The following is a 16,403-nucleotide window of genomic DNA, read 5'->3' as shown; positions in this document are numbered from 1 at the left end:
AATAAACTTCCTAAGGAGGTAAAAGACTTGTACTAGAAAACTGTAAGACACTGATGAAAGAAAACAAAGAGGACAGAAACAGATGCAAAGATATACCATGTTCATGAATTGGAAGAATACTGTTTAAATGACCATACTACCAAAGGCACTCTACAGGTGCAATGCAATCCCTATCAAAATATCAATGGCATTCTTCACAATACTAGAATAAATAATTTTAATATTTGTATGAAAACACAAAATACCCTGAAACCAAAACAATCTTAGGAAAGAACAGAGCTGGAGGTATCACATTCCCTGACTTCAGACTATACTACAAAGCCACAGTAATCAAAGCAGTGTGGTACTGGCACAAAAACAGACACATAGACCAACGGAACAGAATAGAGAGCCCAGAAATAAACCCATACACTTATGGTCAATTAATCTATGACCAAGGAGGCGTGAATACATAATGGAGAAAAAACAGTTTCTTCAATAAGTGGTGCTGGGAAAACTGGACAGGTACATACAAGAGAATGAAATTAGAGCATTCTCTTACCCCATATACAAAAATAAACTCGAAATGGATTATAAACCTAAATGTAAGACCAGAAACCATGAAAGACCTAGAAGAAAACATAGGCAGAACACTTTTCTTTTTTATTGACATAAATCCTAGAAATTTTTTTTGGATCTTTCTCCTAAGGTAAAGAAAACAAAAGCAAAAATAAACAAATGGGACCTAATTAAATTAAATTAAAGGTCTTTACACACCAAAGGAAACCACCAACAAAATAAAAAGACAACCTACTGAATGCGAGAAAATATTTGTAAATGATATGACTAACAAGGGGTTAATATCCAAAATACAAAAGCACCTCATACAACTCAATACCAAAAAAACAACCTGACTGAAAAATGGGCAGGAGACCTGAACAGACATTTTTCCAAAGAAGATATACAAATGGCCAACAGGCACATGAAAAGGTATTCAACATCGTTAATCATCAGAGAAACGCAAATCAAAGTCACAATGAGGTATCACCTCACATGTGTCAGAACGGCTGTCGTCAAAAAGACCACAAATAACAAATGCTGGTGAGGCTGTGGAGAAAAGGAAACATTTGTACACTGTTGGTGGAATGTAAATTGGTACAGCCACTGTGGAAAACAGTATGGAGGTTCCTTAGAAGACTACAAGGGAATTCCCTGGCGGTCCAGTGGTTGGGACTCTGAACTTTCACTGCTGAGGGCCCTGGTTCATTCCCTGGTCAGGGAACTGGGATCCCACAAGATGCATGGCATGACCAAAAAAATTAACAAAAAAAAAAAAGAGAGAGAGAGAGAGACTACAAACAGAAGTACCAAATGACCCAGCAATTCCACTCCTGGGTATATATCTGAAAAAAACAAAAACACTAATTTGAAAAGACACATGCACCCCAATGTTTGTAGCAGCATTATTTACAATAGCCAAGATGAACGGATAAGAAGATGTGGTAGATATATACAATGTAATACCACTCAGTCATATAAAAGTATGAAATTTCACCATTTGCAACAACATGGATGGACTTGGAGGGTATTATGCTTGTGAAATAAGTCAGGCAGAGAAAGACAAATACTGTATGTTATCACTTATATGTGGAAACAGACTCACAGATCTATATAGAAAACTAGTGGTTACCAGTGGAAAGAAGGAGGAAGGGGCAAGATAGGGCTAGAGGATTATGAGATACAAACTACTATGTATAATAAATAAGCTGCAAGGATATATTATACAGCACAGGGAATATAGCCAATATTTTAAAATAACTGAAACATATAATTTTATAAATGAACTATATCTCAATAAAAAATAAACTAAAAAAAGATGGAAAAAGACAACACACAAACAGTAATCCTAAAAAATAACTAGTGTGTCTATATTACTATCAGGCAAAATTAATCTCAAGACAAAGCCTACTACCAGAGATAAAGTGGTAGATTTCATAATAATAAAATGGTCAAACCAATTAAAATACATAATGAAACTTAATCTACATGTGTGTATTCATTGGTTCCACACATACACAGTGCAGGTCTTTCTACCGAGGGACTAGAAGCAATGATACCCTAGCAGCAATGAGCAACCAGATCTTGGTTTCTAAATGCCATTCTCCAATAAAAAGGAACCAGGGCTACCCAGAGCAATGGATGATTCTAGGACTAAGACAGGAAAAATAAAAGATGAGATTGGAGCATCTTGTGGTACTAAAAGGTAAGAAACTGCTAAAAAAGAAATTTTAATGGGAGTATATCAACAGGATATAGAAAACAGCCTTTAAAGAATTTACAATGACCTAAACCAGAATGATTTGAGAAACTAAATAAATAATACACTTTTGGATTACAGTTCAAAGTATAAAATATACATGAGTCCATGCTGATATAAATAAAGGATTGAACCAATAAATTAATGATAGGGGAATGAGAGGGACAAATCTTCCTTACAGAAGAATTCCAGATAATTTATGTAGATACTCCTTCCAGAAGGTGAAGCTTAATTTGCTCTTCCCCACCCCACCCCACCACACAATACCACCTTAAGTGTAAGCTACACTTAGTGACTCACTTCCAAAGAAGAGGAAGGAAAGGGAAAAACTGTAACTCTTCAGTGAAGAAACCTGGCAAACATCACCTTATCCACGTGATGAAGGGTCACATCACCCGTGATGCTATGTGGATACCACACATTCTCCGATATGATGAGATAAAAAGGGAAGTTGATTTATGTGGTATTCTCTCCACAAACCCACAACCCCAGTCTAACTATAAGAAAAATATCAGACAAACCCAGATTGAGGCACATTCTACAGGATACCTAGTCAGTAAGTGTCAAGACTGCCAAGGTCATGAAAACCAAGGAAAGAGTGAGAAATTATCACAGATCAGAGGAATATGGGGAGACAGGACAACTAAACAATGTGCTACCCTCAACTGAATCAATGAACAGAAAGAGGATATTAATGGAAAAACTGGTGAAATACAAATAAACTCTGGCATTTAGTTAACAGTGATGTGTCCATGCTGGTTTCTTAGTTTTGATAAGTGTAAATGTAAGATGCTAACAATGGGGGAACTGGGTGAGGGGCATACAAGAGCTCTCTGTATTATCTTTGAAACTTTTCTGTAAATCTCAAACTATTTCCCCAAAATTATAATTACATTAGTAAAAATCAAACTAACTAAATAAATGTTTAATAGCAAGAGAACTGGTAAACAAATTATGGTACACCAATATCATGGGATACTATGTGTAACATTCAAAAATGTTTATAAGGAATTTTAACAATGTGGTAAAATCTTACTAAATAATGTTTCAAGTGTGAAAATCAAGATTAAAAACTGTATAAGTAATATCTAAATCTTATAAAATGTACACACACACTGGCAATAATGCACAGAAAAAGGAACAAAGTAAATTAAAGAAATCTATATATTTTCCACATAATAGATTTTTAAAAATTCTCTTCTTGGTGTACCAAGTATGATGAGCACCACATGCCTGAAGGTAAAATTTTCAATTCTATGACCTCTCCTTTGAGGTTTCTACAAAAGTATCATCCTAAATGAGGCAGATTTGACATTTGCCTATCCGCGATCAATTCTCTCCTTCCATTCTAAAAGATTTCCAGTTTTATTAAAAATAGCAGTGTGCTTAAGTAAAAAACTACATTTTGATTGTATACAAAAATCATCTAGGAACACTCTTTAAAAGGGTAAAGACCCAGCTAAGTTTGTGTTCCCCTTTACCTCTTACCCTTCTCTTCTTGACATTACACTGGTAACAGAACAGTCATCGTGAAATTATGAGAAGAAAACATGTGGGTAAAATCTACATGTTACGGATTTCTGAGCAGAAAGATAGAAGAAGCCTGGGCCCCAACTGCAACAGCCCTGAACTGCCTACCTCCCTACTTTGTGTTACAAAACAAAAATAACCCCCCCACCTTTTTTTAAAGCACCACTGTTTCAAGTTTTCTCTTCTGAGCACATGTATACAATCCAAACATTAAAGAACTGATTCCTGTACCCAAATTTTTCTTATTATATGTCCTGAAAAGAGAACAAAATCTACTTTTAAGAAAGTCATTCAGCTCAGTAGTATTTGGTATTTTTCAAGCCACAATAAATACTGGCTTAGGTTCCCGGGGATAGGTAGAAGAGGAACTGTTCCATCCTTGTTTGGGGGAAGGCTAAGGACAAACAACTTGAGTTGTTTTATTATTAAAACAATGACAATAAAATCAGAGTTAAACCTCTCAATTTACTTTAACTTAATGAGTAGTGTTTATATAACAAAACATTTTATTGAGCAGGCATTTGTTATGCAGAGGTCATTTGGAGTGAAAAAAGAATAAAATAAGATCTTCTCTTATTTTCTCTTCAAGAAGCTCCTCCCTTTAAGTGCTTTAAACTGTCTTTAACAAAATGAACCATGATGGGAGACAGAAACTATTTCCACTTTTTTTATTTGCTATACTACTCAGTTACAATCAACAACAAAAACAAATAGCTGAGGGGAAAAAAAACCAATTCCCAAATAAGGAAGTTAACTGAAGAAACTGTAGTACAGTAAGACAAAGAATATTATATATTCATTAAATAATAAGTACGGAGATTGTGAATAATGTAAAATAAGGATCAGAAAGGGTCATAAAATCTCAAACAGGGAATGTTTTGCCTTTTTGTTCATATTTCACTATGTATTACTAAATATGAAATGATAAAATAAACATGAATCTGGCCATATGTATATATACTCTGAAATGTTCCTACTGCAAAACACCTAAAATGCTGGATAGAACAGAAAATGTACTTTTTAAATTTCATATTAAAATGAATATTAAGCTTTCCTGGAAGTGAGAAAAATTCTAAAAGAGCCAGGAATGAGAGCAGCAGAGAGGAAAGCTATCTTAATGGCCTAAAGCAGGGGTTGGAAAACTATGGCCCACAAGCCAAATCCAGCTTATAGTCATAAGCTAAGAATAGTTTTTAAATTTTTTAATAGTTGAAAATAAAAAAGAAGAAATCTTAACAAAATTTATGAAACTCAAATTTCAGTGTCCATAAATGAAGTTTTTTACAACACACCTATGCTCATTCATTTAAGTATTGTCTACAGCTGCTTTCATATCACAACAGCAGAGACTGTATGACCTGCAAAGCCTAAAATATCTTCTATCTGGCCCTTTACAGAAAAAGTTTGCCAACCCTTGGCCAAGAGCTTCATTTTTAATAAATACACAAAGGGGACAGGAAAGAAAGCCTCTGGCTCACACAGGGCAAGGAACTAAACTGGAGATGTGGTAAAAAGGCAGTAACAACAAAGGGCTACACACTTAATCACAAGTGAACTAGAGAAATATATATCCCACAAAATCATATAGCATGGACCCATGCCTGCTTCCACAATAACTATTCATGGACAGGGGACCAGGGAATAAGAAGAGGACTTTCCCTGAGCATTTGTGGCCACTACACAGCCTGCATATAGATCTGGGGCTCAAAAAATACCAAGTTGAAAATTTAATTTACATTGGAATTAAATAATCAATGTCCCTCACCCCACGAGCAGCTGCTAATACAATTTTCTCATAAGGACTATAGCATCCATAAATAAAGGTCCAAAGAAACTGAGTTAGCACTAACAACAACAACAAATCACAACAGAAATTCTATTTTTAGTACCAGAGAGCTTGGTTACTCAAACCAACATTTCTTCTTAAACAAGTAAATGTTAGCTAAAACATTTAAAACATCACGTAAAAAAGCAATGAAGTGTTAATAAGCTACTGTGAAAACACCAGGACAAATTCCAGAAGAAACCTGATACCCAGAGAAGTAAGGAGAATACCAGAGCACCAAACTGATTTTGAACTGAAGACATTTCCCAATTACAATTCTAGAAACTTGAGGTTTATCTTGGGAGCCTGAAAGGGCAAGGAAGGCAGAATGACTCAAATCCATCCAAGAATCCAAGATTCTCCCCACAAAGATCTTCAAAGGACAACTACACCCTAGAAGTAAGGATAGATCACTAAATCCTTACCATCCAGAGGGGAGTCAAAGGCAAGATACCTTCGTGCAGAGCAGAACACAATATTAACAACAACAACAAAAATAAGGCAGGGAGTTAGGTCAGGGAGTAGAGGAGGAAAACAAAAACAAGATGCTGAGGAAGGTGTAATCATAGCCAAAGCCTCACAAGAATTTGAAGCCCATACCTTGATGGATCACGTGAGTTTGGTTTAAGAAGCTCCCTTATTGGCAGTGCTACTAGGTACCTGACAGACCTCAAGGAATACACACACACACACACACACACACACACACACACACACACACACATTTTTCCAATGTTAATAGTCATGACAGAGTCAAAGGAAACTAGGCAAAAAAGAAAATCAAGATCCATGAGTATGAACAAGCAGAAAAATACCAACAAAGACTTCAGGTATTAGAATTAATAGGCACAGATATTACAGCTATTCTTTATCTGTTTTAAGAAAATAAAATTGTTGACAATATCTTATAAAAATAGAAAACTATTGAACTGGTATATACAGAATGGATAAATAACAAGGTCCTACTATATAGCACAGGGAACTGTATTCAATATCCTGTGATAAACCATAATGGAAAAGAATATGAAAAAGAATGTACATATATATGTATAACTGAGTCACTTTGCTGTACAGCAGTAATTAACAACATTGTAATTCAACTATACTTCAATTAAAAAAAAATTTTAATAGAAAACTGTTAGGAGGGGAGATTCCACATTTGGGGAAACAACAGAAATCCTAGAAATGGGAAAAAAACACAAATTTTAAATTCAGTGTATATCACTGGTAATAAGACACAGCAGAAGAAAGAATTAATTAACTGGAAGAAAGATCAGAAGAAATTATAGAGAATCAAGTCAGAGAAAAATGATGAAAAATATAGAGCAGGAAATAACAAACATGGAGTTTAGAGTGAAATTAATCTAATATGCGTTTAATTAAAATTCCAGAAAAACAGAGAGATTGAGGCAAGGAAAATATTTTAAAAAAGAACAGCTGAGAATTTTCCAGAACTGATGAAAGACACTAATCAAACATGCAATAAAATCAAAACAGTATAAATAAAAAGGAATTTACTCACAAACATTTCACAATGAAGCAGCTGAAAACCAAAGACGTGAAGAAAATTTTAAAGAAGACAAGGGGAAAAAAGAAAAATTACATTCAAAGTGGGAGTCAGACTGACAGCTAATTTAAAACCATCAAAAAAAGAAGCTAGAAGACAGTGCGCTACTATATGATAAGTACTAAAGGAAAATAACTGCAATCTCAGAATTACATTCCTACTTTTAAGAATAAGGGTGCCATGATCAGCTCAGTGCTTTGCAACCACCTAGAGGGGTGGGAAAAGGAGGGTGGGAGGGAGATGCAAGAGGGAAGGGATATGCAGATATACGTATGCATATAGCTGATTCACTTTGTTATACAGCAGAAACTAACAACACTGTAAAGCAATTAATTATACTCCAATAAAGATGTTAAAAAAAAATAAGGGTGAAATAAATTTCAAGCCAAATAGCAGAAAACAAAACTAAAAATGTTAGTTGCAGACAGACTTCCATCAATGGAAATTATAAAGGACATTCTTCAGGCAGAAGGTAAGTGATCTCAAATGGAAGGCTAATATAAACTAACATTTATTTTATGAAACTACAATAATGTCAAGCAGGAATAAAAAGAAAATTAAAATATAGAACAATGATACCACAAATCAGGTGGAAGGTAAACGGAATTTAGGTGTTCTGAAGTCCTTACCCAGGAGGAGAGTAAAAGTTTAATTAACTTTAGATTTTCGTAAGTTAAGGATGTATGTTGTAATTTCTAGGGTAACCACTGAAAGAACAGAAAGTGTGTATAACTTTCAGAGAGGGAGAGATAATTGAGGGACAGTGAATAAAGGATTTTTAAAAATCAATCCAAAAAGAGGCAAGAAAAGGTGAGAAAGAAACAGAGAAGAGCCAAAAAACAGAAAACACAAATTAAAATGATAGATAAAATTTTGAATGTACTAGTAGTAGACTAAATGTAAACTGAATGCCTCTGTTAATAAATATAGACCTAACAGGACTGAATACCTCTGTTAATAAATATAAATAGCACTGATAATAGATCAAACTGGATTGTTTTAAAAGTCCAGCCATATGCTATTCACAAGAGACACACCTAAAAACTTATTTTCAAAAAAACTGAAAATAATAAAAATACTAACCATACTTACATATATACTAGCATAGTTCTTTTAATATCACACAAAATATCAGGCAAAATCATTACTAGCGATAAAAATAATATTACAATGAGATTCGAACACCTAATAACACAGCTTCAAACTAAATAAAACAAAAAGTGATAGTAAGCACTATAATATAATACACACACACACATAACCTTTATATATATAATTTTATATATCAAACCATACTATACTACTTTGAGGTTATCAAACTTGAGCCATCCTCAAATGTCCACCTTCAGATGAATGGTGAAGTACCTCATGATATTTTGATAGAGCAAAAAAAATAAATGAGCCACAAAGACACAGACGATTTGTAGCAACATAATGTTGAGTATAAAATACAAGCCTCAAATATGTTACCCTTTTCGTAGGGATCAAAAGCAAGGAAAAGTAAATAATACAGTATATATGGTTAGACACATAACTACAAAAAACAGAAGTAAATGATGTACACAAAATGTAGCATACTAGTTATATCTTGTAGAGGAAGAAGCAGGGATATGATGAAATTGATCTACTCAGAGGGCTTCAAACTTGCTGATAATATCTATCTTAAGCTGGAGAGCAGGACAAAGATGTTTATCTTACTTTTATGTTTTATAATTTTCATATATTATACATTTATTATATATTTTCATATATTATATACTTTAATGCATTATATATTTTATAACAAATGAAAAATATAGTCTAGACATCCAATAGTCTATTTAAAAATATTATGTCTGTTTTTAATAAATATGTGTCTTTATATATCTCTCAAAAAAGTATAATCTGTTAAAATGCTAACAATCTCTTTCTGGCTGATACATCATTATTGATGTGTATTTATTCATTGTACCTCTTAACATTTTCCAAGTTCTCTAGAATGAACATATATTACTTTTATAATCAGAAAAAAAGTTAGTTTCCATAAAATTAAAAATAGAAACAACAGCTCAAGGCAAATGTTTGGAAAATTTTCTGACTTATTGTTCACTGGAATTGCAACTGATTTTAATAAAAGAAATATGGTTGCAATTTTAAAAACAACAACAATGACACTTTTATGTTCTACATAAGGGAAGTTCCAATAATGTAGCTTTTGGAACACTTTAAAAAATAGTGGAATACTGAAATGGTCACAATGTTCTTAGGTCAAGAGCCCCATAAAAAACCAAAAGATGTGGGTAACAAACTATTCCAAACACCCACAACTGAAACTGGATGTAGAAAAAAATTAGATGTAAAAAAAATTTTACTTCTGTCTTTTATAAAGCCAAAAACACATGACCCCAAAGAACATATTGTGCAAATTTATAATTAACTGTCTACAGATGTTACATAGCATTTATCATTTCCATGCAAGACCAACAAAGGTCAAAAAACAGGTAGGCAACTTACTAAAACTAAGGTATTCTCAAGAGATAAAAGGTGAAACAGAGGTTGACATCTTCCTGTCTTCCTTCTTTTTATCCCCTGGAGTATGTTATATTCTCATAGTCATGGAAGGGGATAAAATCACAGAAGCAATCATTTTAGTGTCAGTTATCATAAGAAGAAGACTGCGGCTAAGAAAAATCATGTTAAGAAAATGCAGGTACATGTAAAGAATAAGAAGGCCAAATTTAAATAGAATACAAAGTCAAGTGACAGTGAAGACTGAGCCTAAAGGTTTATACTAGAATCTACTGTTAAAAGATCTAAAAGGTCAGGGCTCTCACTCTCAAAGTATTTAGCAAGTATTCTCAGAATTGCTGATTCTGCTGGCAGTTCTCATAATTTTGATCTATTCTAGAAGGTAACCACATCACGTGATGGTTGGGAAAACACAGTGAAGAAGTTTAAATGACTTCACTAAAGTCACAAGCAAGACTAGGGCAAAACTAGAACCTAATACACTCATAACATTCTTCTTCACATGTTAGTGCAAACTGCTTAGGATCTACACACAATCTCTATTATATACTGACTCACACATATTCTCATGTGAGTAAAATTGGAAATGACTGCAAACAGAAACAGTAAAAATTAATATGGTAAAAATTTCACTCTTGGATAATACCACTCTCAAAGAAGGCAGAGTAAGCACAGAATGGAAAGCTAAACACTTTTTTTTCTTCTCACTGACAAATTTGGTAAGCACAAGGCTAATCCTGTCATTTTTTTCATCCTATCCAATATAAATCATAAAGATGTGACAGGGATTAAACTGTCAATGCAAAGCACTTCGAACACTAGTAGATTACAGCTGTGTAACAAATGTGTAGGGTTGTTTTCAGAGTTCTACTTGCCAAGTGTCCAAAACTGCAGGGGGTATTTTTCTTTTTTTTTTTTTTTTTGCAGTATGCGGGCCTCTCACTGTTGTGGCCTCTCCCGTTGCGGAGCACGGGCTCCAGACGCGCAGGCCCAGCGGCCATGGCTCACGGGCCCAGCCGCTCCGCAGCATGTGGGATCCTCCCAGACCGAGGCACGAACCCGTGTCCCCTGCATCGGCAGGCGGACTCTCAACCACTGCACCACCAGGGAAGCCCCAGGGGGTATATTTGATCAGATTCAAAGAGCTGTAAAACAATTTGGCAGGATATGGTAGGGATATTGTTAGACTACAGGAATAAAGTCCTGACGTCATCAATGTCAAAGGGAGAAAACTGACAACAACAACAACAACAGCAACAACAAAAATACAAGGGCAGGGGCAAGAATTAGCCTGTATAGAAAATAGAAAGAATCACCAAAGAAAACATAGGCTAAATGAATTCCCAAGAAACCTTAATGAAACCCAGTGGTATGAACAGGTGATCATAAGAAAAAGCAAAGTATGAGAGAATACACGAAGAACAGATCAGGACAAAAGGTAAATATTTATAAAAGTATTGATGATGGCCTAGCAATTTCCAATAACATGTATTTACACTGGTCCATGGAGACTCTCCGCATTAATTGCCAGCATTTCCAGATGAGAAAACCAAAGTTAAAAGATACATATTACTGGTCCACTATCACTTAGAAAAGCAGAAACAAGATGTGAACCACCACATCCAATATACCATGCTTCCAGTAAAATACTATAAAAAGTATTTTACTTACCTTAAAATTACTGATTCCATATTTAGAAGAATAAATGAAACATTTCAAAATGGGCTATTTTAGCAATGAACTTGTCCACATGTACTTCTGTTTAGTTTCATTTCTGTGTGCAGTGAAAAAACTCACAGCTTCATATCAACAAATTGAATTCATATAACACCTACCAAGACAGCAACAAGTATATGACACATACAGTGGCTAATACTAGAAATATAAAAGTGAATATAACAATTCAGCTCAAACACACAAACGTCTATTAAATACCTACTGTGTGTGAGGCACCCTGTCAATGCTATATGCCAATATCACTGACATGGTCTTACCCTCAAATAGTCCAACTGACTGGGCAAGACCAACAAAAACGAATCAGTTCACTGAAGACTAAGTGCAATGACAGAGGTATGTACAGGGTACCACACTAGCCCACAAAGGGAGGAAATGGGAGAAAGAATTCTGGGAAGGTTTCTAAGATAAGGTGACCTGGAACTGAATCTTCTAGGTTTGTTCAGCCAAAAGGGAAGAATATACCAAGCACAAGAGAGAATATGAGGAAAGGTACAATGGCAAGAACACAGAAAAAGAAGATTCATGGGCTAAGGCAGGACACCAAAAGTGGATGACAAAGGAGCCCATGAAGGAGTTAAAAAAACGAATGCTCACATAACCAGTTTCTGTCTAAATAACTTCAGAAACCATCAACTTTACAGGTGCTAGAATGAAAAGAGGCACAAGAAGTGACAGGAGAAGAACAGGAACTAGACAGGAACCAGACAGTAATGGACAGCCTTGGATACTGGGTTAAGAGCCTGGATATTATTCCCAAGTGTTGGGAACTACTGCTATTTGAAAAACGTTGCTCTTTAGTGCTGTCATCCTAATGACTATGTAGAGAATGGACCTGAAGGAGGAAACAACAGAAGGCTGTAAAGTTTGTTAACCTAGGATAATAACCTAGTCTAAACTGGGGCATTAGTAGTATAGGTGGATATGAGGTGGAAGATTCAAAAAATATCTTCAAGACTTGGTAAGAGCAGACACCTGCTCTTAAAACCTGCCAAGCTCCTCCACTCTCTAGCTGTATGATCTTGGGCAATTTCTTCATCTGTAAAATAGGGATGCACCTACTTCATAGGTGTACTGTGAGTATTAAATGAGTTAACACATGTAAAGAGCTCAGAATAGTGCATGCCAAAGCATGAATACTGAAAAATGGTTTGGCAACTGTGGCAGTAGCAGCAGTAGTAATGGTGGGGCAGACTGTAATAATGAAGTGCATGTAAAAAGAGGAAGAGAGAAAGATGAATGTCTAGGTCCCTAACTTGAAAGACTAGTTAGTGCAGCTACCAAATGAGAAAGAAAAGAGAAGAGAAAGCTTTGTTCAGCCGTACAGGGTGAATGAATATGAGTTTAATTTCAGACAATTTGAGTCTTAGGCACCATTTTGAGTTTTGAGTTTCATCAAGATGAAGCTGTCCTGCAGTCAAAAAACAGGAGTGGAATTCAGGTAAGAGTTCAGAGCAGACAAAGATATTTAGGAGTCAATGATACATAGATAATAGTTGAAGTCCTGACAGTTTTCATGTTTCCTTAGGCAGAAAGCCTACAGTACAAACCAAAAAAGTGGCCAACGACAAAACCTGGACATTATTACAAGTGCATCAAACCAGGTTGTAGAGCCCTTTGGGGGACAAATGCCCTATATATTTTTTTAAATGTTCTTAAAATAGCTTAAACCACTAGGAAATCATGGAGAAAATAATGGAAAGACGGGAAAGGCAATGAAAAGGGGGAATAGAAAACATGGCAGCCAGAGGGGCATAAGTGGGAGAGAGACTAGGAAACCCTAAGCAGTACCTAGCACAAGACTATTAAGAACAATATACAATGCCAAACCAAGCTGGTTATGAAAAGAGGAAGAAAGAGAGAGATAGACAGTGACAGAGGAAAAAAGAAAGGAGGAATAGATAGAGATGAAGATAGAGATGGAGATGAAAAGAAGGAAGCCCACTTCTGCCCATAACTCTTTGTTTCCATTCAACTGCCCTTATCAAAAACATCATTTTACTCCTTCCATCTTTCCTGCCAACACCTCCTACAAAAGAATCAAAATGTACTACTCACTGACACTGATATAGCCAATCTGAAGCAGTAACATAAGAAGGAGACACAAGCTATTCATTTAATGCAACGTTTTTAAATACCAATTATGATCAAGACATTGGACAAGAAACCAAAGATGAAATGAGGCTCAGGAGGATAATCATTCATTGAAAGAATTTAAAACCTCATTATAGAGTCAAGGCAAATACATAAAGAAATAAGATTCAATTTTTAAAAAATCACATGAAGATTACCAAATTAATGATCAGAGAGTAAATGCTATTCTCATTCAAATGAAGGAGGATTACTATAGACTGGAGTGACGGGGAAGCAAACTAGTAGAGTGGAGGAAAAAGAAATGTAGAACAAGAATTGCTGAGTTTCTAATCTGAGCTCTGTTCCTCAATTTCTTTTTAAACCCCTGAGCTCAAATCTAAATCTATTAAAAGTAGAAAATAATACCAACAGCTATACCCCATAAAATTCTTATGAGAAATCAAGTGAGATGATATATATAAAAGTATTTTGCCAACTGCAAGTAATGTACAAAAGTTAACTAACGGAAGATTAAGTTGACCATGCTTCTCCCTATTCCTTCAAATAAGTAGAGCTAAAAATTTTGGATATTATGTATAAAACAAACATGAAGATTCTGAAAGGTACAGAGAAGGAGAAAGGCTGCCTAGGGACCCCAGAAACTGAGGAACATCACAGAGGTTAAGTTCCCTGGGGTTTTTTGTTATTATTTTTGTTTTTGTTTTGTTTTGGTCTCATATATCCCAGAGCAGGTATAAGAGAAACTAACAACCAAGAAAAACCAACCAAAGCAGACAAAGTCAAAGAAAAGCCCCTTCTCTCTAGCCAAAGGACTAGGAAAGGGTCAATCTAGCAAGATAGTACACTTTTAGAAAGTAAGAATCCCACTCCAGCCAAACACCCTGGGGGAAAAATGCAAATTCCACTCCCACCCCAACAGAAAAGGCCAAGTTGGGAAGAGACTCCCACCCTCATCAGGCAGTAACAAGGCACCTCCCCATGGTGTCAGTGGAGGTTATGAGGGGATCCTAGATTTCAACCCCAATAAAGTAATAGTGAGGTATTCCTCTCCTGCACCCCAACAAGGTAGTGTCAAAGGAGGCCCAGTGGGGAAAGTCAGAACTTTTACCATCATCCAGTGGTAACAAATCCTTCTCCCACTGCAGGGTCAGTACAGGCCACTTGAGGAACATTATCAAGGTGTCTCTCCCCTTCTCAGCCAAGAAAGTGTCAGTGAAAGCCTGGGGGAAACCTGAAATCCTACCTTCTTCTATTAGTAACAAAGCACTCTTCCTCCCAGGGTGTCAAAGGAGGCCAAGTGGGGAACCCAAATTTCTACTACAACTGGCAGCAAAATGTAACCAACTTCTCTGTTGAAACAGTCCAGCACAGCTAAAAATATCTGCTAAAATTGAAAATTTAAATAAGATCTAACCTCATAATATGTAAAACACACATAATAAATAAAAAATCATGCATAATATCAAGAATCAGGAAGCTTTTAACTTGAACTTAAAAAAAAAAAAAGGACAACCAATAGACACCAAAAGTAAGATGACACAGGGCTTCCCTGGTGGCGCAGTGGTTGAGGGTCCGCCTGCCGATTCAGGGGACACGGGTTCATGCCCCGGTCCAGGAGGATCCCACAAGCCACAGAGCGTCTGGGCCCGTGAGCCATGGCCGCTGAGCCTGCGCGTCCAGAGCCTGTGCTCCCAACAGGAGAGGCCACAGCAGTGAGAGGCTCACGTACCGCAAAAAAAAAAAAAAAAAAAGTAAGATGACACAGATGTTGGAACTATCTGACAAGGATTCTGAAGCAGCCATAAAAATGCTTCAACAAACAATTATAAACATGCTTGAAACAAATGGACTGTCAACTGTAAAGTACTACCCAAAAGCTAACTCATGAAAAGGATGCACTTCTCCTCATTCCTCTCACTACGGAGAGCTAAAAACATTTTTAGAACTAAAAACTACAATAACCAAGAAATTTAAAAGTCTCAATGGATAGGCTCAATGGCTAACTGGAGAAGACAGAGGAAAAAACAATTAGTTAACTTGAGAAGAAAACAATATATACAACAGAGAGAAAATAGACTATAAACAAATAAATAGAGCCCCTGGGACACCTGGAAATATATTCTTAGCATTGGAATCCCAGAGGAAAGGAGAAAGACAGTGGGGCTGAAAAGTATTTAAAGAAATAATGACTAAAAACTTCCCATATTTGGCAGGAGACACAAAATGCAATTCAAATAATACTACTGTATATCAGAAACTATGGAGGACAAAGGAAATGATACAATATCTTCCAAGTGCTGAAAAAAAAGAACAGCCAACCTCAAATTTTATATCCAGTGAAATTATCCTTTAAGATAAAGGGGAAATGAAGAGATATATGCACCCAAAGTTCACTGAAGCATTATTTACAATAGCCAAGATATGGAAGCAACCTAAGTGTCCATCAACAGATGAATGGAAAAAGATGTCTGTCTGTCTGTCTGTCTGTCTGTCTGTCTCTCTCTCTCTCTCTCTCTCTCTCTCTCTCTCTCTCACACACACACACACACACACACACACACAGTGGAATACTACTCAGCCATAAAAATGAATGAAATTTTGCTATGTGCAACAACATGGATGAACTTGGAAGGTATTATACTTAGTGAAATAAGTCAGAGAAAGACAAACACTATATGCTAACACTTACATGTGGAATCTAAAAAATAAAACAAACTAGTGAATATTAAAAAAAAAATTAAAGATATCAAGAACAATCTAGTGGTTACCAGCCGGGAGAGGGAAGGTGGAGAAGGGCAAGATAGGGGAAGGGGATTAAGAGGTACAAACTATTATGTAGAAAATAAGTA

The 16,403-nt window shown here is 35.7% G+C and overlaps 1 protein-coding gene across 3 annotated transcripts in view; it reads right to left on the bottom strand.

Annotated features, from left to right (window-relative positions):
* EXOC6B (exocyst complex component 6B) overlaps positions 1-16,403 on the bottom strand; it is a 708,543-nt gene that overhangs the window by 498,883 nt on the left and 193,257 nt on the right. The window lies entirely within an intron of this gene.

The sequence above is a fragment of the Delphinus delphis genome, chromosome 12 (genome assembly GCF_949987515.2).
Source record: "Delphinus delphis chromosome 12, mDelDel1.2, whole genome shotgun sequence".
NCBI classification, from domain to species: domain Eukaryota; kingdom Metazoa; phylum Chordata; class Mammalia; order Artiodactyla; family Delphinidae; genus Delphinus; species Delphinus delphis.
The sequence above is the reverse complement of the archived record's forward strand: the minus strand, read 5'-3'. Positions and strand labels throughout refer to the sequence as shown.